The 22231-nt window shown below is 48.0% G+C and overlaps 1 protein-coding gene across 2 annotated transcripts in view; it reads right to left on the bottom strand.

The window, feature by feature from the left end:
• The window catches only part of RASSF4 (Ras association domain family member 4), a 31968-nt gene extending 23633 nt beyond the window's left edge, over positions 1-8335 (bottom strand). For both annotated transcript variants that reach the window (XM_077878538.1, XM_077878539.1), the window contains exon 1: positions 8218-8335. The gene's annotated coding sequence lies outside the window, so the exon portion shown is untranslated. The remainder of the gene's footprint in view (positions 1-8217) is intronic.
• Between the last annotated feature and the right edge of the window lie 13896 nt (positions 8336-22231).

Below are 22231 nucleotides of genomic sequence, written 5' to 3'. Positions count from 1 at the left end.
TGAACCTCTTCCCTATATTGGTCTTGCGCAGTGCCTTAAACCCTCCAGCCTTCTTTTTCTCATCTATGCAATGGGGTGGTCTCTTCCCTCGATTCACACATGAAACCATGAATTCACAGCCCGGAAATCTTTGTGGAGTTTCTCAAACCCTTCCAGGGAAATGCACTAGTGCCTATGGCCATCTTCTGCACAGATCTCAGCTTCTCTCTCTCTCCAACTTACTCTGGCCAAGAACTCTCTTCTTGAGGCATGCTGTGTGTTGGGCAGTGAGCCACAGCTTCTCTCTCTCTCTCCACACCCCTTACCCCAATCTTGGCCTCATCTCTCCTCTCAAGTGGTGGCTAAGACTCTGAGGGATTCCATCACATTGAGAACTGTCACAGACAGGATCCACAGCTTGTCATTCACAATGATCCTGGCCCAGTCAGGTCTTCCCCACCACCAGGTGTGTGCAGATGTTCCTGGGGGCTCCAGGTCAGATTCAACTGCTGTGGTATTAGTGTCCTCAGAGCATCCCCGTGGGCCCTGACTATGACCAGCTGAGCACCCTCTCTTCCAGCTTGTCTTAAACCACCCACGAATAAGACAAGCCTGCCTTCCATGGTGGCATCAGGCCTGAATAAGCATTTGCTTCTGGAAGCAGGAAAACACGGAAAAGGGGAATGAACTAAGGGAGGTGGGCTTCTCAGTGACCTCAGAATCATCCTATAAATACCTCCGCTTTGCCTGGGTCTAGAGTGAGGCAAGACATGCCCTAGAGGGTGGTCAGGCCCCCAGATGCAGCTGCAGTAATATAGCCCTATAGCTACAGGGCACAGGGCTATGTGCCACAGGGGCCCTAGAGTGGGGCCTCACTGTCAGGCAGCAGGATTTCAAAATCGAGTTTCAGTTCCTTAGCTCCTCAGGCTCCAGGGGGAAAAAGTGATCTGCCAGACTCCCTCTTTGGCTAGTTCCTCAAACACTTCCATGCAGAGCTGGCTTCAGCCCAAGAAAAGTACCTGGGTTTCCCTTGCAACACTGCTTCTGTGCGTCCATGGCACAACTGTGTCTGGCTTTACACAGACTCATTGTGGGAAGGGCTGTATTTACCCAGAAGTAACAGCAGATGTTATTTTTCTCTCTCTCTCTGTAGCCAGCTTCTCTCCCACTCCTCCTCACTTCCTGCTCTGACTTCGAGCCTCTTGGAGCTGCCCCTATTTCTCCTAACAGGCTTGCCGCTTTGTCCTCCTTTTGGGTCTCTACGGTTGCTGACAGAAAACAGCCTCCTCCTTGTCCTATACTCTGATGCTAGCTCCGCCAGGAAACCCTTGCCAGAGCAGCTACCTCCTCCAGTATCGGGAGAGGCTCCTTCCAGTCCAGCACCTGCTCTGGGCTCCTGGCTATGCTGGGTCTGCAGGACCTGACCTGGGTATGAGGGAGCTGATAGGAGGGTGGGAGAGTAGGGAGGCGGGCGGTGTGAGGGTGAAGCTGCAGGCCTCCACACGATGAACAGTACTTTTCCGGCTCACCTCGTTTCCAATCCCAACCCTGAGCCTTACACACAGCAGGAGGTCCATAGATGACTGTTAAGTTATTGGATGAATTTGAGAAGCCTCATGGGATCCTCCAAAGTCAACTTTCCCACACTTGTGCCTATCTAGCTGGAATAAAACATGTAAAAGTCTCCGGGGGTCAGGGAAGTGACTAAGCTGAGGCACTGGTCAGTGGAGTCCCTGGGGAACTGGGGGACATATTCCTTCTCTGGACGGTCAGCTTTTCTGCTATTTTCATTTATTTCATAAATCTGGGTTTTGTATGAGCTCTATTTCACTATTTAAAGTCGGACACTGTGGCCGAGACATTGATTGTCCCTGGAACCCCGTGTTCCCCCACTCACATCACTTAGCTCCCTGTCAGGCCACATGACTAATATGTCACATATTACACACAAGAAGTGTTGGGTGTCACTCTCAGGTTGGTGTATTTGAGCAGCGTGTAACCTTGTTCCCTGCCATGGTGATCCAGAAAGGCACATGTCCCAATTGCTGCAGCTTCCAGATAGTCAGCCTAGGTTCCTCTGTGGACTAGAGTCCTCTGCCAACCCACTGTGGATACCAACTGGGAAAGACAAATAAACCCATGCTGGGAAAAGCTGCTGGTGTCTCAGCTGCTAAACAGACCCTCATGGCTTCAGTTGACTGCCTTTTCCTCTCTGTGCCTTCATTTTCCCATCTGTACAATGGGAATATTGATCTCCAATTTTCTCAGCTGTAGAATTCTTTGTTCAAATTGAATATCTGTGCAAATCAGATTAGAAGGGGCTGCTTGGGTTGACAGTGAGATAGGTGGTGGGGAGCCCCATCCAAGGCTTTGCCTAGGACTCTGGATAATATTACTTTCAAATCACAGTACTAAGTAACACATGAGACCTTCCCTGCACTGACCTTCCAGAATCTGCTTTTTAGAAGGACATGAACAACATGCTGAGTCGCTCCAGCTGGAGTTAAATGGCATCAGCTGGGAGAAGGGGTCAGGAGGAAAACAACAATCTGGAATCATATATGTTCAAGTGAAAGGAGAAAAGGGAAGGTGGCCCAGAGGGTAAACAGTTTAGCTTGGCAGGGACAGATAATGGGGCATATCACCCTGGGGAGGGCAGGAGGTGAGTAAGCAAGGCTGCAGGAAGGCAATGAAGAAGCTGCTTCACAAAAGGGGGTCTCTTCCAACTTGCTGGACTGGGTCTGAGCCCGATGCGGTAGGAAGCTGGGTCCCCTGGAAAAACAGCCTCTTCTTTGAGAGAAGCACATATTCCTATGTTTCTTGATGTTCATCATCTGCCTCTCTGATTCTCCCATGTACATCCTTCCACACCAGGTAGACAACATCTCTACCTCTCTGAGTTCCAGAGCTCACTTGGGGGTCACTCACAGAATTCTATTCCAAGTTTGAACATTGTGTATTCGTGCCTCCTTTACCAGACTGAACTCTGAGATCATTTTCATTCATCTTGATAATCCTTATGTCTTTAGAGTTCTAAAGTGAGGTACATGGCACCTCCGGGGCTCCCTAGAGATAACTGCTGAATGAGAGAAAGAGAGAGACAGAGAGACAGACACAGAGACAGAGAGAACAAGAGCGAGACACCCCCCTGCCCCCAGGAAGAAAGCAAACATAGATTCCTCTCTGTTCACACCACGTTCCTGAAACTGCTCCTTCAACCTTCACTCTCCTTGGACCCTGGACAGGGCCTTGGAGAATCTCTAACGGAGTGATGTTCAACCTTTAATAAAAATCATAATCTTGTTTTTAAAGACAGAAGCCCAATGCAGAGATTAAAACAAGGCTACTTTGGTTGAAGCGGGATTCGGGGAGAGGACAGGCTGAAGCCGGACAGCTACCCAGGCGCAGCTGAACAACCAGAGGGACAGATGCAGCTGAGCAGGCCAAGCTCTTTGGCTCTGGGAGGCCAGCCCTCCGTCCTGGCCTGCTCCCCTCCCTCCAGGCCCCAGCACACACAGCTCAGGCCTCCACTTTTTTTCCCAGGGCTGCAGGAGGCTCTGTTCCTGACCAGAGGACTGAGACTGCAGCCAGGGCTCCTTGTCTCCAGAGAAGGAGCCCCAGGGCGATGTGCCAGCCATGGTTACCTGTCCCCAATGAACAGGCAGTGAACTGTTTTTGCTTTCCACGTCAGTGGCTGCTCTGCCACCTATGCAGAGGGGCTGCTGAGGACAGCTGGCACTGTAGCCTGCCCCTGCTATTGTTCCTGGCCTTTGATTTGGGACAAAGGACAGGGAAGCCTTTAACTGCTAGGCTTGGCCCATCTTTTCCTTGTTCGCGGTCATGGAGCCCGTGATCACAAAAGAATGCAGCTTTGTGTCTCTTCAGTCACCACTCCAGCCCAATTCCTGCTGGCCCTGGGGGGAAAGGAGAAAAAGGCTAGGGAAGTGGGATTTTCAAGAAGCCAAACTGAGCGCATCTGAGAGCCTTTTCTTTTGAGAAGCTGTGGTGCCTACTTTTTCCTCTTAAAATGTCTTTTTTTTTCATAAAATGATGACAAAAATAGATGGTCATTGTCCTAACTTGGCAAAATTGGCAAATGCATCAATATCCACATTAAAATGTTCTGGGAATGTCTGCGAGATTTGAGGGCTTGGTAACCTCTGTTCTAATACTTTAGGATTCCTATCTTCTTCCTTAGGCATGATTAAAATCAAACGTGTAAATAAAGTGATGAGAGAAGCAAATGAAAGGAGGACAGAGGTGTGGGGCGCAGTTGGGAGCATCGGGCCCAGGCTGCAATCAGACTGAAAGGAGGCAGGAGGCTCAGAGAGAGGCAGCAGGTGCAGGGAGGGACACTGCCTTGCATTCCTGAGAAGCCTAAGTTCCCTGTTCAGCAGCCCAGGACCACGATCTCCAAAGGGCAGCTGGGCGGGGAGGGGGGAGGCATTGAAAACAAGGAGCATTACAAGCAACGCCCCTCCCCCGCCAGCACCTGTCAGCCAGCAAATGGCAGGAGCCTGGCCAGGGAAGGACCTGCTGTGCCTGCTGCTGCTGCCAGCTGCCTCTGAGAGGAGGCCTGACTGGAACAGGCTGACACTTAGAAACACGTTTTCGCTGAGAAAGCTAGTTGTGGGGATGTGGATGGCAGGCAGGGACTCAACAGCTGTTCCCTCTGCCCCTCCACACTGCTGTCCCTGCCCCCCCCCTCCAGTTCCAAGAGCCACCACCATCTGCCCTCTGGGTCAGCCACACCCCTTCCTGCCTCAGCCCGACTAGGAAGGAGAACCCAGAGGACACTGTGCACAGTCCAGATGGAGGTGATGGTGGCAGAGGGAAAGCAGGAGAGGTGGCCACACCGCTGCTAGCCACCTTCACTCACTGCCTTCTGGGCTGGCTCATGGAGCCTAGCTCACCTAGACTGCATACTCCATACTCCCCACCTCCGTGGTCCTGGGGTCCTAACCACAGGGCCTCCCCAACACTGTTGCCTGTCCTCAGAAGAGCTTGGCCATCTGCACTGGAGCAGGCTGGCTTTCCTGGCATCTTCTTCTCAGCCTGAGCTCGAAGGCAGCACCTCACCCAGGCCCCGGTGGGAGGATTTCTGGTTTTTGCTCTTGCTTTCAAGGCATGGCAACCTGAGGCCAGAAAGACATTTCCTGTCCTTCTGCTCCCTCTCTCAGATACCCCTTGGGCCGGGGGGCCCTCTTGCCCAAACCAGGCTCACCTCTCATCTGTGGAAGAGGGGATCTGTGCAAAGGGGAATCCTCTCAGCCATGCTTTTTGGGCCCAACAGGTGCTCAGACTGACCAATATCCTGAGGTAGGGGTGGTCTGGGGGCAAGCCCTCCTGGTGCTCCATGCCAGATGCTGCAGAGCTGTGCCAGGTGCTCTCTGTGGTTGCCCCCACTTCTGCTGTCCACTGTACCAGGCCTGTGTGCCAAGTGCTTGACTTGCTGGTAGTGGTTTTCTGTGAGACGTAGTGTGGCTCTAAATCTTTTTGGCCACAGAGCCCTTTGGAATCTCTTTAAAGTGTAACACACACTCCCCAGGAAAATTTACATATGTGCATGAATGTGCAAGTATGTACATATCAAATCTGCACACCACTGCAGGGGCCTCAGGAAGCTCCTGTGCACATATCCCTGGATCCTCAGATCCCAGGTTAAGAATTTCTGCTGGAACGTATCACAGTGAGATGGAGGAGGCAAAAGGGCATCCCAGAGAGAAGTCTGCGTGTGGATTTTGTTGCAGCATCCACCTGGTGTGTGACTTCAGCATGTTGTGCCATCCCTTGGGCCTCAATTTAGCGGGGATTGTACTGGCTGCTGGCCCAGAGTGTCTTTAGGTCTCTCCTTGGCTCTGTAGCTATGAGGCTGCACGACCTCCCTGCTCCCACCTCCCAAAGACAGGCAGGGCAAGGGGAAAGGGTTCCAAATCTCTCCCTCAGTAGTGCCTCCTGGGGAAGAAGGTCAGACAGCCAGAAAAGAAAACTGAGCAAACTGCAAGTTCCCCTTTCACAAAAGCAGCAGCCACTTCCTATCTGATCTTAATTTACTTTAAAACAGTTCCAAAATATTTCCTTCAATGTTCTCTGTGACCAGATGACAACCCAGCTTCTCCAAAGCTCCGGACTTAAAGCTCTGCTCCCTGATTCTTCAGCTGTGTGACCTTAAGCAAAGTCCCTTTCTCTCTCTGAACCTCAGATTCCTCATTTGGTAAATTTCTGGCTGCTGTAACATGGGTCTCATATGGAGTTCACCCACAATAAACTGGAGCTCCTGGGATGCCTAAGTGACTCAGTGGTTGAGCGTCTGTCTCTGGCTCGGGTCATGATCCTGGGGTCCTAGGGTCGAGTCCCGCATCGGGCTCCCTGCAAGGAGCCTCCTTCTCCCTCTATGTCTCTTGCCTCTGTGTGTCTCTTGGGAATAAATAATAACATCTTAAAAAAATAAATCAAAGCTCCCATGATTGGTCACAAGGTGGGGAGGTCAGAAGGGATACCGGGATATGGGGATGTGAGACTCACAGAAAAGGGCCATCTTCCCAGCTGGAGTGACCATGAGCAAGGACATATGGCTGAGTTTACTCTCAAAGCCAGGGCCCAGGTCCCCAGGGGCCTAGGCCAGAGTGCCTTCTGGCTGACCTCCTGGTCAGAGTCTTCCCGTGAGGCTTTGCATTTACAGGATCTGCACTGTGACTGGCTGAGTTCTGCTCACGTTGTTTGTCACTGTCCAGCTGACCCAGACCGAGGGGGACCCTGGACTTTCACTGTTTCTCCACCTCCAGGCTACCCACTAGAGTCTCAGGGTGGAAACAGGGCCTTCCCTCCCATTTTCACAGGGGCTCTCTAACAGGTGGCCTCAACCTCACTTTCACTGTCAAGTCTGGAACCACCCGCACCACACACAGAGAGAATTATGACAAGAACTACTGGAAATACACTTCACCACTGACAACGTACTGAAACACATGCCATTACAACTTCCAGCCAGAATTTTTTTTTAATCTAAATTTCATGTGTTCCATTTTAATGTGTTCTCCTCCTCCTTCCTCTCCTCTCCCTTCCCCAGTCTCTTCCTCCCTGCTTCCTTCCTCCAGCACTTCTGACCCTGGTGGCAGCTGCTCAGGAATTATACAGGGGAGCAGGTGGAAGGCAGACCTGCATTCACCTGTTAGTTCTACCAATTCATTGCAGTTTTTTGTTCGTTTGCTTGTTTTTGTTTTTTCATCACAGCTACTGGCAACAAAGCTTGATTGTACCCTTAGCAAACTACAGAGAAGCTAGCAAGGGTTTCTCCTGCCAGTGCAAGCATGTGGCTTTGAAGTCTAACCTGCTTGGGTTCAAATTCCAGATTCTCAGCCCCATTTACTGCAACTTTATTTAATTTGCTTATGAAGCAAGGTTACTAAAGCTCTCCTTACAGTGTTTTAAGAAAACACCAGCTAGCACTGGCCTTGCACTGAGGGCGGTGGGAAGGAGGGGTTGGGAGGGAGGAGGCCCTCCCTCCCCCAGGCCTGTGTCAGACTGTAAAAACACGGTAGCATCTCTCCAGAATCAGTCAGGAGCATGTGGTGGGGGAGAACAGGATGGCTGGCAGGGTGAGCTCTGAAGTCAAGGGGTGAAATGAATGAGACCTGGCACCAGAAAGTCTAAGTTCAAATCCTGGCTCCCTCACTGACTCATCTGGCTGAAACAGGGCAACTCTATAACTCTGTAAGCCTGTTTTCTCATCTGAAAATGAGGATAATGAAAGTATTAGGGCTGTGGGAAGTGGGTGCCATCTTGTGCTGAGGCCCTTGGCACAGGTGGGAGAACCAGGCAAATCTTCTATCAATAGCCGGTGAGGCGAGCCCCTCCTTCTGCTATTATCTCGGCGGGCGCCGGTCTTCCATCTGTGAAATCTGAGAGTTGTGCCAGAGCCTCTTTGAGCCTCTCCCGCCTCAACTAAGATCAATGCTCCTAGGATATTGCCTAAGAGAAGAGACGAGGTGAGCCAAGGTGTAGCCTGCGGCCCCTCCCACCTACGGCGCCCGGGTTTGAGTCCCCGTAGTGCCTTTTCCCTGGAGAAGGTGCCTGGCGCAGCGCCCACTCTCAGGAATGGGCCTGAGGCCGGGGCTGCGCCAGGCTGGCAGGGGGGCGGGGAAGGGGCACCGGTGCCCAGGCTCCAGAGCCCACGGCTGCGGGCGGGCTCGGGGGCAGTGCTCTGTGGCCCCCCACTCCGGCCTGTGCATCACTCACCCTCGGCCCATCGCGCAGTCCGGAAGCCGCTGCCCGCGCCGTGCCCTCGCCGCGCCCTCGCCGCGCGGCACCCGAGCCGGGTCTGCAGCGCCCGGAGCCTCGAGTCCCAGGGGGCGGGCGCGTGGGGCCCGCCCCGCCCCGTCCCGCCCTTCGCCGGGCGCTGGCCGATGGCCCGCCCCATCTGCCCCGCCCCATCTGCCCCGCCCCATCTGCCCCGCCCCGCCCCGCCCCATCTGCCCCGCCCCACCTGCCCCGCCCCGCCCCATCTGCCCCGCCCCGCCCCTCGCGTCGCTGCGGCCGACGGCGCCGCCCTCCATCCCGCTCCATCCCGCCCCGCCCCGCCCCGCCCCGCGCCGGGCACCCCGGAGGGTGGGCCTGGGGGTGCGCTGGGGCGGCGGGAACGGTGGGCGGGGCCGCGCGAGGGGTGTCCCGCACCGCGACGAGGGCGCCGGGGACGCTCGCAGCCAGCAGCCCCGACTCTGCGGCGAGGCCCGGGGTGTGGGCGGTCTCCGGGACCTCTGGGGGCCTAAGACCCTCGGCTTTTCCAACCGAGGCTCCTGCGTGGCGCCAGAACCGCTGGTGGCAGCCGGAGCTTTGTCCTCTTTTCCCCTCTGGGGCCACCCGCGTGTTGCTGCGGTTTGGCTGGCGTGGCCCCGGGAGCGCCACCCCGTTTAAGAAATCGGGGCCGCTGGTACAGAGACGGAAACGTCTCCTCCGCTCCCCGCCCGCCGAGGATTCCCTGCGCCCGGACGGAGAGGACGGAGGTCCCCAGGCCTCAGGGCGGTGCAGCATTTCTGGGCCGCGGGGGTGACGGGTGCGCGGGGGATGCGGGAGGGGCTGAGGGAACCCTTTGCAGTTTGTTTTACGTCACCATCCCTAGTCCTGACCTCCAGACCTCTTCTCCTCTACTCTCAACACAAATCATTTTAGTGTCATTTGATCTGTGGTTCTTAATCTTTGTAGAAACAGATGGCCATTTTAGAACCTGAGACACACCTTTTAGAAAATGGCAAGTAAAATCAGCCTGGGATTTGAGTTTATGGGTCTCCGGAGCCCTCTTGAGAGGAGAGGGGCTGTGCTAATCGTTGCTGTCGAGGCTGCAGGATTTGGGGTCAAGAGATTGGGCTCTGCTGTCTATTTCCTGCATGACCTTGCCATGGTACAATTGCTCTGGGCCTCAGTTTCCCCACCTGCAAAAATGAGGGCGCTAAAGATGACCAGAGATTCTTCAACTTTGCATGAATCTGTGGAGAATGCCCCATCCTTGGCCAGCTCCGGGCTTCCCTGTGATCAGGGACCCCCACTTCTGCACAACCCAAGGGTCTGGTCATCAAAGCAGAAGCCAATAACTGGTTCTTCTTTGAGTTTTTAAAAAACAACGGGCAAAATTCAACATAGCCCTTAACCTCTGAGTATTCAGCCTATGCTCAATAGGATAAATAAGCATAGCTCTAGGGTAACATACTATTTCCCTGGGGCTTTCCAGCACTTTAGAATGAATCATTCTCTCTGATCTAGTTGATGGTGAGGGAATGACCGGGGCTGGGGCTAGCCTGCAGTGATGATTGCGTTTGAGGAAGCAACCTGATGTGCCTTGCACTCCTACTGTGTGTCAGGCACTATGCTAGTGCAACATGTCAGAGACCCCACAGGATCCCCTCCACAACTCCAGGGAATGGGTGTTTTCACCGGGATTTTGCGTGGAACATGAGTGTCCATCATCAGGGTCCTCAGAAGGAGGATCACCTTTTCCTTCAGTATTCAATGAGACTGTATTTGGTCTCCAGTTCACTTACAGTGGGTGTTGTGGATATTGTTTGTTTCCAATCCATTATCCATTTTTCTTTTTTGGAAAAAAGAGAGGAAAGAAGGAAAGGAACAGAAAAGGAAAAAAGCTGGGGTGCCTGGGTGGCTCAGTCAGTTAAGCACCTGCCTTGGGCTTGGGTCATGATCTCGGGATCCTGGGATAGCGCCCTGAGTTGGGCTCCCTGCTAAGCCGGGAGTCTGCTTCTCCATCTCCCTCTGATCCTCTACCCTGCTCAGTCTCATTCTCTCTCAAATAAATAAATAAAATCTTTAGAAAAAAATAAAAGGAAAAAAGTTGAGAAAGAGAGAGAGCCAGTAACTTGTTTGGAGTAGCACCATGCCAGCCCCTAGTGATGGATCATGACCAGCTGCATTTTTTTCATAGGGCACTTGGAACAACCCAACAGTGGGTCATGAAATTAATTTAGTAGATGATGCGACTTGTATTTTTAAAAATGGAAGAGAAAATATCAGTTTACAGCACACAAAGTAAATATAAGTTATGTCTTATGAAATTTTTGTTTGCATTATTTATATTTCAGTTACATGCATTAGGCTGACATGAAATGTGTTTGTCACTGTGGGCTATGGTCAAAAAAGTTTGAAAGCCGCCATCACAGTCAATCTTAATCCTTTTCATGGCTTTCCCAGTTTCCTTTGAAGCTAGAAGGACCAGAAGACCCACTTTGGAGTGAAGAGATAAGGAAAAGTGTGCTGGGGGTGGGGATGAAGTCAACTTTTGCTTTCCTGGTGGAAGGAACAGAATACCCCTTTCACTTGTCTTTCTCTCTCAAATGTGGATACCATGTGTAATTTATGGAGCACTGGCAGCTATGTTGAGATCAAGGTAAAATATGTCCATATGCTAAGGCTGGTGGACCATAAAGATAAAAAGAGTCTGGGTCTTATTTACATCATGAGGCTCCTGTACCATGCCTGTACTACCTACTCTAGACTTGTCATGGAAAAAAAAAAAACCCTATTTATTTAAGTCAGAGATTCATATTTTCTATAAAGGGACAGATAGTAAATATTTTGGCCTAGTGGGCTAAATGGTCTGTGTTGCAACTACTTAGCCCTGCTCTTGTATTTTGAAAGCATCCATAGACCACATATAAACCAAAGGGCGTGGCTGTGGCTCCAATAAAACTATGTACAAAAACAGGTAGCAGGTTACATGTGACCCTGGGCTATAGTTCGATAACTTTTTTCCTAGACAGTCTTACCACCTTTATTGCCTCTCTGATCTCATCTCCTCTTACTTCCCCTCCTTCTCTCTGCTGTAGTGATACTCTTTTTCCTGCATAGGCCTGCTTGCACCACAGGGCCTTTGCACTTACTGTTGCCTCAGCTGGGAAGGCTCTTCCCCCACATGTCCTCAGGACTCATTCCTTCATCTTCTTCACATCTTTATTCACAACTCACCTTCTCTTTGAAGTATTTACTGGTCTCCTAACTAAAATGCTCCTCACTGGTTCACACATACTACTCTCTGGCAAGCTATATGTTTTACTTCTTTAGCATGAGCTACTTGAGGGAGGAAGACTGTTTCTGTTCCCTTAGAGATTGACTATGTCTGGAATGTGGTAGTGTTTGAGCAATAGCTGGTATGCGATTTTTTTTTTCCCCTTTCAGCCAGATTCAGGTAAGAAAACAAACTCAGGTAGGCTCAATACCCCCTCTGAGGGGACCTGATGAGTCAAGTGGTAGAATCTGGGTTTGTACTCTCGTGGCCCTGGGAAGTCATGTTTGTGCCACCAAGGAATGGGGGTAAAACCACATCTGCCTCTATTGGAAGATTGGGCTCCTGCAGAGCTGAGGCCATCCAGAAGTTTCTGCAAGACTTCTTGCCCTAGCGCACCACCCCAGTAAAGGGGGCCTCTGGGAGTCCTTTAAGGAGCAGGGCACAATCCTGCTCATCTTGGGCAGTTTAACTTTTTATAGCATTCCCACATCAGAAAGTCTTTAGAAAAGTCATTATTTTGTGAACAATACACACTGACTTGTAAGATCTATGAAAGGCCAAATGGAAACACTCATGATCCAACCTTTTTAGTCAAGAACCACAAGAATGAATTCATGTTTGATTTGCAAGGGGCTAAACTTAAAGGAGCCTGAGTCTGATAAAACACAAGTGACTTCTTGCATCAGATAAGGCTGTCACTGGGGCAGGGTGCTGGGCTCAGCTTTTGCTTGAGGCTTCTTGGCACCAGTGCACTGTTCCAAGAAGGCTGAGAAATTACCCTCTTTCCTCTGGTGCTTCGAGAGGCAAGTTGTGAAAATGCCTGGGTATAATCACATGTTGTTGAGGTGCAATTTAGATTTTTCTGAGTCTTGAAAAATAGGTTTATATAATTGAACATAAATGTTATTAATAATGAGAATCATTTTCAAGGCCATTCCCTGAAAACAGTAAAGAGAAGCTTGAATTAAAATTGCTGGGAGACTGGAGGGTATTAATGCTGAGTGAAATAAGTCAATCAGAGAAGGACAAACATTATATGGTCTCATTCATTTGGGAAATATAAAAATTAGTGAAAGGGAATAAAGGGAAAGGAGAGAAAATGAGTGAAAATATCAGAAAGGGAGACAGAATATGAGAGACTCCTAACTCTGGGAAACGAACTAGGAGTGGTGGAAGGGGAGGTGGGCGGGGGGTGGGGGTGACTGGGTGACAGGCACTGAGGGGGGCACTTGATGGGATGAGCACTGGGTGTTATTCTATTATGTTGGCAAATTGAACACCAATAAAAAAATAAAAAAATAAAATAAAATAAAATAAAATAAAATAAAATAAAATAAAAAAAATAAAATTCCTGGGAGGGGGTGGGCAACTGGGTGGCTCAGTTGGTTAAGCCTCTGCCCTCAGCTGGGGTCATGATCCCAGGGTCCTGGGATGGAGCACAGGGTCAGTCTCCCTTCTCAGTGGGAAGCCTGCTTCTCTCTCTGCTGCTCCCCCTGCTTGTGCTCTCTCACTTTCTCTGTGTCAAATAAATAAAATCTTTAAAATAAAATAAATAAAATTGCTAGTTAACTGCCTGGATGACTTTGCATGATTTTATTCCCTTTGCTGTCTCTGACAGAAGATTCAGAACAAGTGGTTTCTAAAGCAGGTTTTCAAAGTCTTCATGATTTCAAACGTATATTTTTTAGAAAACAATTGGATGATTGCACTGGATTGAGGTCTGTAAGATCCAGTTTAAACCAAGAAGCTTTTCTTTGCCTTTAATAGGCTCTGTTTTATTATTATTATTATTATTATTATTATTATTATTATTGGCTCTGTTTTATTAAACCCACCAGCAGGAAGAGACCACTTAGAGAATGCCACTTGCTTTGATGGAATCCTTGGGTGGTGAGGTCATCCCATTGCATGATCTTAACACAAGAAGGATTTGCCATCAATTTTCAGATGATTTCTCAAGTAATCTGCCTACCATCTACCCTTCTTTCCTATGTGAAATGGTTTTCATTAACTCCATTTGTTAGCATATAAATAATTACTTCAGGTTAATATATAGAACTCTACAATCCACGCTAGATGCAGGCTAAAAATGAAAATTCTCTAAATGGACATAAATTTGCATAATGTATGCCACATAACCACCTTCTTGTTAAACAGACACATACATACCCACACATATACATATCCACACGTGTGTACTTGTACACATGAACACGCCCTTTCCATATTACATATTTTTTGTTCTTTATGTTTATACTTTGGAAAGTGTTTGTATTCCACATCGCAGAGCTAATAAATGCCTAGGCCCGGGGTTTCCTAGGAGGGAGAGAGCTTGCTTTAAAAGGTGAGATAGCTAAAAATTGCTGATGAAACTTCCTTTTGTGGAAAAATATTTGCTTAGCTCAAGCCCTTTCTCTACTTGGTCTTGAGAAAAGGATGTCACTGTCCCTAAGTCTGCTCCAAAGACATGTGAGGGCAAGGATAGGCAGAAACCTATAGGCAGGAACAATAAAGAGGTCTGGTTTGTAATGAGTCAAAGGTCTTTCCCCTCACCTTCTCTTCCCCAGTTTCCTGACATTGGATACATATAGATACAAAAATGTGTTTGGTTCATCCAATAATACAAATCAGAAAGCTAAAGAAGGGACATATATCCACTTCCTTATACTTTCCCTGCCTTCTCAAGCCTCTGCGATCTCACAATCTATGTCACCTCTCCACCCACCCACCCTTCATACGTCTTGCCACCTTCTACTTGGGCTCTGCTCCTGGAGGATGAAGACAATGTGGGGCTGCCAGAAACTCGATTAGTATGAATGGAGGTCATAACGACCATGAGTTGCTAACATATCAGAAATAAGGTGAAAATAACTATGGCAATGCAAGATGTCTGAATAAATTGCATTTTCAATGTAACTATAATTTTAATAATAGAAAATGACTATGTACTTTGATATTTTGATTCATTTAACAAATGGCAAGGCTGTCGGCTGGACATGGCATGAAATAGTACAAGGGCAGGAAGATTTAGGGAAGGACAGTTTCTCAAAGTTTAACTTTTTTTTTTTTTTAAGTTTTATTTATTTATGATAGTCACACACACAGAGAGAGAGAGGCAGAGAGAGAAGCAGGCTCCATGCACTGGGAGCCCAACGTGGGATTCGATCCCGGGTCTCCAGGATCACGCCCTGGGCCAAAGGCAGGCGCTAAACCACTGCACCACCCAGGGATCCCAAAGTTTAACGTTTTAAGAAAGGATTTCCCTCTACAGAGTCTGGTGTTGCTTGGGAGCTAGAATTCCTAAGAATAGCCAGATACTGACTGCGATTCAAAGCGGCAAAATAATAAACGATTAGGACCTTCCCTCCAGCCAGATATTAAACAGCCAAAGGAAATGGAGACTTTGCAGATGGAAAAGAAAGAAACCTTGAGAGAGAATGAGCACAGAGCGTTTGCACAAACAAGGGCCATTTGTCCAGTTCCTGGGCTTTGTATTTCAAGGCAGATCACTCTCGGGGCACTCTGAGGAGACTCACCAGCTAGAGAATAGCTGTGTGTCCTGGAGGGAGGAACAGCCCCTCTACCTCTTCTTCAAAGCATGCAGTTTCCCAAGGAATGTAAAACATCCTCAGCAGGGAAGTGGCAGGCTGGCCAGACTTGACCCATTAACCTTGTGTTTAAAAGATGTTTCAGCTGGGTTGACCTCACCTCTGAACCTGCCTTCAGAGCCACCTCTGTTTCATTCTTGGTGTGCTAGGGGCTGGCTTTCCCGAGTTTCCTTCCCAACCTTTGTGACTATGAACTCTAGATCTGTCTTTAAGGCAGGATTGTGCCCTATAATAATAAATGTCTTCAAATTTGTGTCCATTTGAGAATCATCTCTGGCTTTTCACTTTGGAAACTCCATCTCAGCATAATAAATAAGATGGTGACCTTACAGTGGGGATAGAATATGAATGATCTGTGTATTAGTCACAGTTCTCCAGAGAAATAGACAGATGATAGATATGAGAGATAAAGATACATATATATATATATATATATATAGAGAGAGAGAGAGAGAGAGAGAGAGAGATACATATATGTATATATATATATATATATAGAGAGAGAGAGAGAGAGAGAGAGAGGGACTGAGATTTATTTTAGGGAAGTGGCTCATTTGACTATGAGAGTTGATAGGTCCAAAATCTTATGGGCAGGCCAGTAAGCTGGAGACTCAGGTAAGACTTGATATTGCAGTCTTAAGTCTAAAATGTGCAGACCAGCACACTGGAACCACTAGGCAGGGGTTCTCTGTCACAGTCTTGAAGCAGAATTGCTTCTTCTTTGGAAAACCTCTGACTTTTCTGTAAGGCCTCCAACTGACTGGGTGAGCTTTCATTATGGAGGAAGATTATGTGTTTTATGCTGATTTACTACTGATTTAAATGTTAATCACATCTAAAAAACATTTAGACTGGTATTTGACCATGTAATGGATGACCATGGCTTAGCCAAATGGACACATAAAAATAACTATTACAACCAGTGAGTTTGGGCAACAGCTATACCTCATCTTTTCCTTCTCAGAACAGACTGTGACCTAGTGTCTGTGGCAGATACTCGGCATTCCAAGACTCTTCAGGATGTAACAGTGCTTTCTTCCCCAGGGGTTTCATGCTTTAACATACCTATATAATCTGTGGGAAGTTTTTGAGGAACTTTTGCTTCTCAAATGGAACATTTTCAGTAAAGGGTCAGATAGTAACTATTTTCATATTTGTTAGACGTACCATTTCCCTTGCCACAACTCAAGCCATAGGTAACCTGAAATGAATGGCGTGGCTGTGTTCCAATAAAACTTCATTTACAAAAGCAGGCAGAGGGTCCCCTGATTTGGCCCCTGGGTAAAGATAGAGTTTGGGGTGATATCACACCATTTCCCCCTGCCAAACCTGCCAAACCCAGAAACTATATTCTGGGTTGGGATGCTTTTAGCTGTGAGGAATGAAAGACTCAAAATCAGTTTTATCATCTCATGGAATAAAAAAAGTCCCAGGAATAGGTAGTTTCAGGGTTAAGTCAAGGTCTCCAAGGCATCTTCAAGGACCAAGGTTCTTTCCACTTCTGTACTCTGTCATCTTCAGCATATTGGTCTCGTTTCCCCTGGTATTTGCAGGGTGTTTCCGTATTTCCTGGGAGACATGACCACATTCAGTGGAAGAAGAGAAAGGGTATGCTTTAGTGCAGCTCATTTTAGGAGCAAGGAAGTCTTTCCCAGAAGATACTGGGCCATCTCCCTTGGTTCTCATTAGCCAGAATGAGGCTGTGAGCATGCTGCAGAGGGTGGACGCTCTGTAACTGGCTGGGAGAAACGCATGGCCAAGGGGATGAAGGTAGATTGATTAACCATGAAAATTCAGGCTCTACCAGCAAGCAAGCAATCAATGGTTTCCCTGGGAAGAAGCCATGCTTGCTCTAACTGCTAAGTCTCAGAAGAAGCCAGCAATGCCTGCTATAAATCCTAGGCCTATCATAAGAGGAGAGCTGGAGGTGGGCAAAGTTGCTGCCTTGTGATAATGAGCAGGGTTTGAAAGCAGAGAAGAAGGAAAACAGTCTGGAGAGAAGTTCAGGAGGGTGGTTTCCTCTGTGAAGTGCAACGTAATGGGAAGGTGGGAGATGGGGGACAGTAGAGGTTCTGGTTAACTATGAGGGAACCCTGGCTAGAGAAAGGGAGCCACCCAAGCCCAAAGATGGGGACTGAAAATGTCCCAAGAGAAATGAAGAGTGCCCAGGGTACCTGCAGCCAGAAAGTTCCCCCTTTCCCTCACCCAGTTGCTAGGAGAGCCGTGGCAGGCAACCTCCTGGCTCAAGGGAGCAAGAGGCCTGGGGAGGCTGTGCTGGCTGGTCTCTATCTGTTAATCTCCTTTACAGCCCCCAGGGCCTGGGGTGCAGCAAGCAGGAGCAGCAGGAGACCTGGGCCCCAGGAAAGAAACTGGATGACTAACCTGAGTGTTTAAGCTGTATTCCTAAGGGGCAAAGTGACATTTACTTAGCTATTCCTTCTTCCATGGGGTGGAGGAGATGCTGCTGAGGCTGGGATTTTTGTCCTAGACCGTGAGCAGGCCAAGCAGGAGGGCTGGACACAGCTCCCAGGCTCTGCTGGCCCTAGCTCTGCTCTGGCCCATCAGCTACCCAGAGAAATCCAGAAGCATCCTCCCTTCCCCTCTGTGAGCAATCCAAGGCAGATCAGGTTGAGGTGTGTGGGGGGTGGGAGGCAGAAGAGCCCATCTAGCACTCTCTTTCCTTTCCTTTCCTTTCCTTTCCTTTCCTTTCCTTTCCTTTCCTTTCCTTTCCTTTCCTTTCCTTTCCTTTCCTTTTTTTTTCAAGAATATGAAATTGATTTTTAGTGACACATGACAATGGATAATACATGATTCATTCTTACCTATAGTCATGTCTGGTACTATAATTCGATTTAGATATATTGTATAGGATGTACCAACAATCATCTTAATAACCAAATTAGCTCCATGACTTTGCTTGGGTGACACTTTTAACAGTGAACTCGAGGTCACAACACAGTAACCGTCACCAAAGTTCTGAAGGTAATAGCTTCTCTGCCCAAGCAGGTTGTAAATAAATTCTGAATAAAACCTGGCATCCCCTGAAGGGATTCTAACTGTCAGAATAGTTTATCAAGACAGCTTTAGAGCAGACTAACTCCAGAAACCCATGCTGTACACAACATAACACACTGAGGGTGCTTAGTGCTCACAAGGGAAACCACACCTGGACATGTGAGAAAGTGTGAAAAACAAGATAAACCCAGCACAACCAAAGTAGGGAGCTGGTTTTCTGCCTTGTTCCACCTGAGCCAGTTCTCACCATTCTCTGACTTTCTTGATCCCTCCCTGTCCCTTGCCTCCTCTCCTTCAACTCCAGAGAAAAATTAGTTTCAGATGACTTAGTTGGAAGAGATCTTAGCTTAGGGTCATCTGGTTAATACTCTTCTCATTCAGAAGATAAGTGGGGAGAGACCCAGAAGAAGGGATATGATCAAGGCCACAGGCTGTGAGGTCTATGTCCAGTCTCAGACTTTGGTTTCCTGATGTCACTGAGAATTCAGACTCCAGAGTGGAGTGGATGCTGACTCTATTGTGTTTTAGCTGTATGGTAGTGTGCGAGATACTAAATTCTTCATGCTGTGGTTTCTAGTCTATAATATATGATCATAACATAAAGGCTGTGAAGGTCAGAGGACATGGAAACCACAATGCACTGAATGCCTGGCACACACTCGGGTCTCAGTTCATTGTTGTTGATACTATTCTTTACCTTATACTCTTTCTGCTGCACAGAAATCTTCTTTGTTATGTATGGAAAATACATCTGCAGGCTTCAGATTCTGATGGACTTAGCCACGCTTCCCTTGTCTCAGGATGGATGATTATAAGCCTGATAATATTCTAGCTCTACTTTTGAAGCTCACCACAAATCTACCTTCATAGATTGCCTTCTGAATTCACCTCTCATGGCACATTGTTTGCAATTTCCTTGTTATGCTTATATTTGCCTCATGGCAGCTACACTTACGGTCCATCTATGGGATGGGACAGCATGTCTGACTCACTTTGGCCCAGCACTTTGCATGGTGCTTGGTTCACTAGTAAGTAGATGTTTAATGAGCATTTGTTGAGTTAAATAGACCTTTGTCTCTAATGACCTATTTCTTAAGTTTCTACTGGTGCTACTGGTTTCAAAGTAAGGAGCTATGTTGCACTCTGGAATGAGGAACCCAAGACTTCGGGGCTATGAATATCTTAGTGAGTTTTCTGGAAACTGGAAACTGAAGTGATAGTAAGCTGTTGCACCCTCACCCCACTCAGAGCCATGTGAAACCTCACACAGAAGCAGCTGTTTGGGGACAAATGAATCATCACAGCCATTGCCCACCCACTTTGCTTGTTATCTTCTCTTTAAAGGAAATTTGATATGAGGCTTGCAGAGGCTTTCAGTATCCATTAAGTGCTAAACATTCCATTGGAGGGGCTCTTGCATCTGCCCCAGTATATTCCCAGGATACTTTTCCAGTTCTAATGCTCTCCTCTTTCCCAGATCACTGTCCTAAGAGATTATGCAAATTTCCAGAAACCCACAATGTACACAACATCACACAGCCTATCTTTAGACTCAGAATTGGATTTCCCTTGGGCATGCTCTGAGGTCTGGGCAAATGCTCCTTACTAATGTGCACAGCTGGGCGTCTCTCCTTTATGGAGCTGGCTTTGGAGATGACCTAATTCCCTCAGGCCCCAAATCTCAGCAGAGCCCCATGGGAATATACTCTTGGTCTCATGGAAGCTTCTTTCTATGAAGCTCTTTTCATCCATGTCATAATGTGAAATTGAAAGTGTAATCTTTCACTTAAATGAAACTTGGCTTCTCCAAATTCCCCTTCTCTTCTGTGCAAAGGTCTTGACTTATCAGTTCTTCCTCAATCTCAGAACAGTGGTAAGATAACCAGCCAGGCAGATCCCATGGGACAATAAGACAGTCCCTTTGTGTCTCCCAAGAGCATTACATTTTCTTCCCTCTCCGGATGGTCAAACAACTGACTCTGTCAGATGGCCCACAGCTGTCTAGACTCTGGCTGAGCCCAGAGCTTTGAGGAGAAGATACAGGAGGCTGGAAGACTGAGCAGTCTACAGAGAAAGCTTGACATTTTGTTCAGACAGGGGATGGGGCAAGAGGTTTTCCCATTTCCCATTTGGACTGACTAACAACTATGTTTCCTTTGAGAGATTAATGAGGAGTGGGATTGCATAGAACCCCAGGAAGAGGCTCAAGTTTGTTCCTAGGATAAAAATCATTGGCAAGGGATGGCTCCAGGCTGAGCTGAAAGGAGTAGATGGGGCTAAGGAGCCCACAGAGAGAGCTACCTCCTAGCAGAGTTGACTAAGGAGGGAACAGAGGATACCAGAGCCCCTGTAGACAACCCATGTTCCAGGAAAGGAGCATTCAAGGGGGACCAGAGGGGTGATGTTTACTGAGTCATTGCCAGCTGCCAGTCCATTCTTGGAAGTAGGTACTATTATTATCCCCTCTTTACAAATAGGGAAGTGGAGGCTCAGAGGGGTTATATAAACTCTGGCCACATAGCTGGTGAAAAGTAGATCTAGGGTTCAAACCTAGGTCCTGTGAACTTGATGGACAATGTTCTCATCAATGCACTCTATTTCTTCAAGATCATGGCAAAGAAAAAAATTAGGAGCTAGGCTTCTGGACTGGCAGTTTGAAGAGCTCAGGGGACCCTCTCCCCCATGAAACAGCTATTTAACTGGAGAATATTATAAATATCGATTATTTAAAATCTCTGGGAATTGTCTTAAAGGCATACAGCAAATGGAGAAACATTCATTTAAGAAAATCTACTAAATCTTGGTGAGAACTGGGAGGGTCTGTGGCATTTGAACCATGACCCTTTCTCTTACCCACCCCTCAGCTCTATCTCGTGGAAGCTCTATGCTGGTGCTCTACTCTGGGCAAGTACGGCCAGTAGCACAGGGCCTCCCTCTCACTACAGGTCCCAGTCTACGTTATAGCCTCCAAAGGGGCAAGATGCTGGCATTTCTCATCCTCACAGCCCTGTGTTGCAGAAGTTCTATTCTGAGGAGCCATGGCCAAGATGACTAAGGCCCCTTTCTCCCATAGAGCCCTCACTCCCACAGCAGAAGCAATCTGGTCCAGGTAGAGTGGTCTGAAAATGCCAAACCTCACTCACCCCAGGATGGGGGCTCTGTGCTGGGAGAGGCAAGCTGAGTTTTGGGGCTGTTTCCATCTCAGTACCTACTTATAGAATGGAATGTCACTCTGGGGAAGCAAAAATGTGCCCCCATCTCTGTCTCTTGTGTAGTGCTACAGATGTTCTACCTGGGGAGAAAGCAGACAGTGAGGCTGAAGAACTCACAGCTCTGCCTCAGGTGACTGACTTTATGTAGAACAGAATGTGGAGAGGTCCATGCATGGCGGGTGGGACAGCTATTGAAAACGATGGTGATCTTGGTAGAGAGCAATTAAAACGATGCTCATAACTCCATGCCATTAGCAGCAACAAGCAAAAGAGAGGAATAGCTAGGAGTTCACTAGAGAATTGGGTAAAGAGACAGCCAAGAAGAACCGTCTTGGGATCTCAGTCAATTCTGGGAATCGGGAAGGCTGGGTGAAATTGTTAGGCTGTACCTGCTCAGACATGATTAGCAGGAGGTAGGGCAGACTTGAAATCATTCCTCAGTTCACAGCACAGATCCATCAATGAATGGTAGATGTCTCACTGGCACAAGAGACTTAAGCACCAAATACTGGGCTAGAAGGAACTCCTAGAAAGCCAGTCTCAAAAATATAGTCACTCATATGCCTGATAGCCTGGCACAGCTAGGCACACAGCTCTGTGTGTCCAAATTTGTTCTCTCTCAGGAGTGATTAGGAAGGAAACATCCAAGCTACTAGTCCCTGGCTAAATGTGGGGAAAAAATGTAAATTTCTGAACTGTGATAGAAGTCTCCAAGTCTCACACACACGCTGGTGAAGGGTAAGTATCTAATTGGTCAAAGGCACATAATCACAGCTTTTGACCAATTAATGGCTTATGCTGGCCTGGGGAGAATCCTGCGGAACAGGATAAAAAATTAAACACAATGAAAAAAATCTGAACAGGGACATAAAGAGGGGAAAACTGATTGACTTCACAGAATTAGTCCA

Source organism: Canis aureus, chromosome 29 (genome assembly GCF_053574225.1).
Source record: "Canis aureus isolate CA01 chromosome 29, VMU_Caureus_v.1.0, whole genome shotgun sequence".
Taxonomy (NCBI): domain Eukaryota; kingdom Metazoa; phylum Chordata; class Mammalia; order Carnivora; family Canidae; genus Canis; species Canis aureus.
The sequence above is the reverse complement of the archived record's forward strand: the minus strand, read 5'-3'. Positions and strand labels throughout refer to the sequence as shown.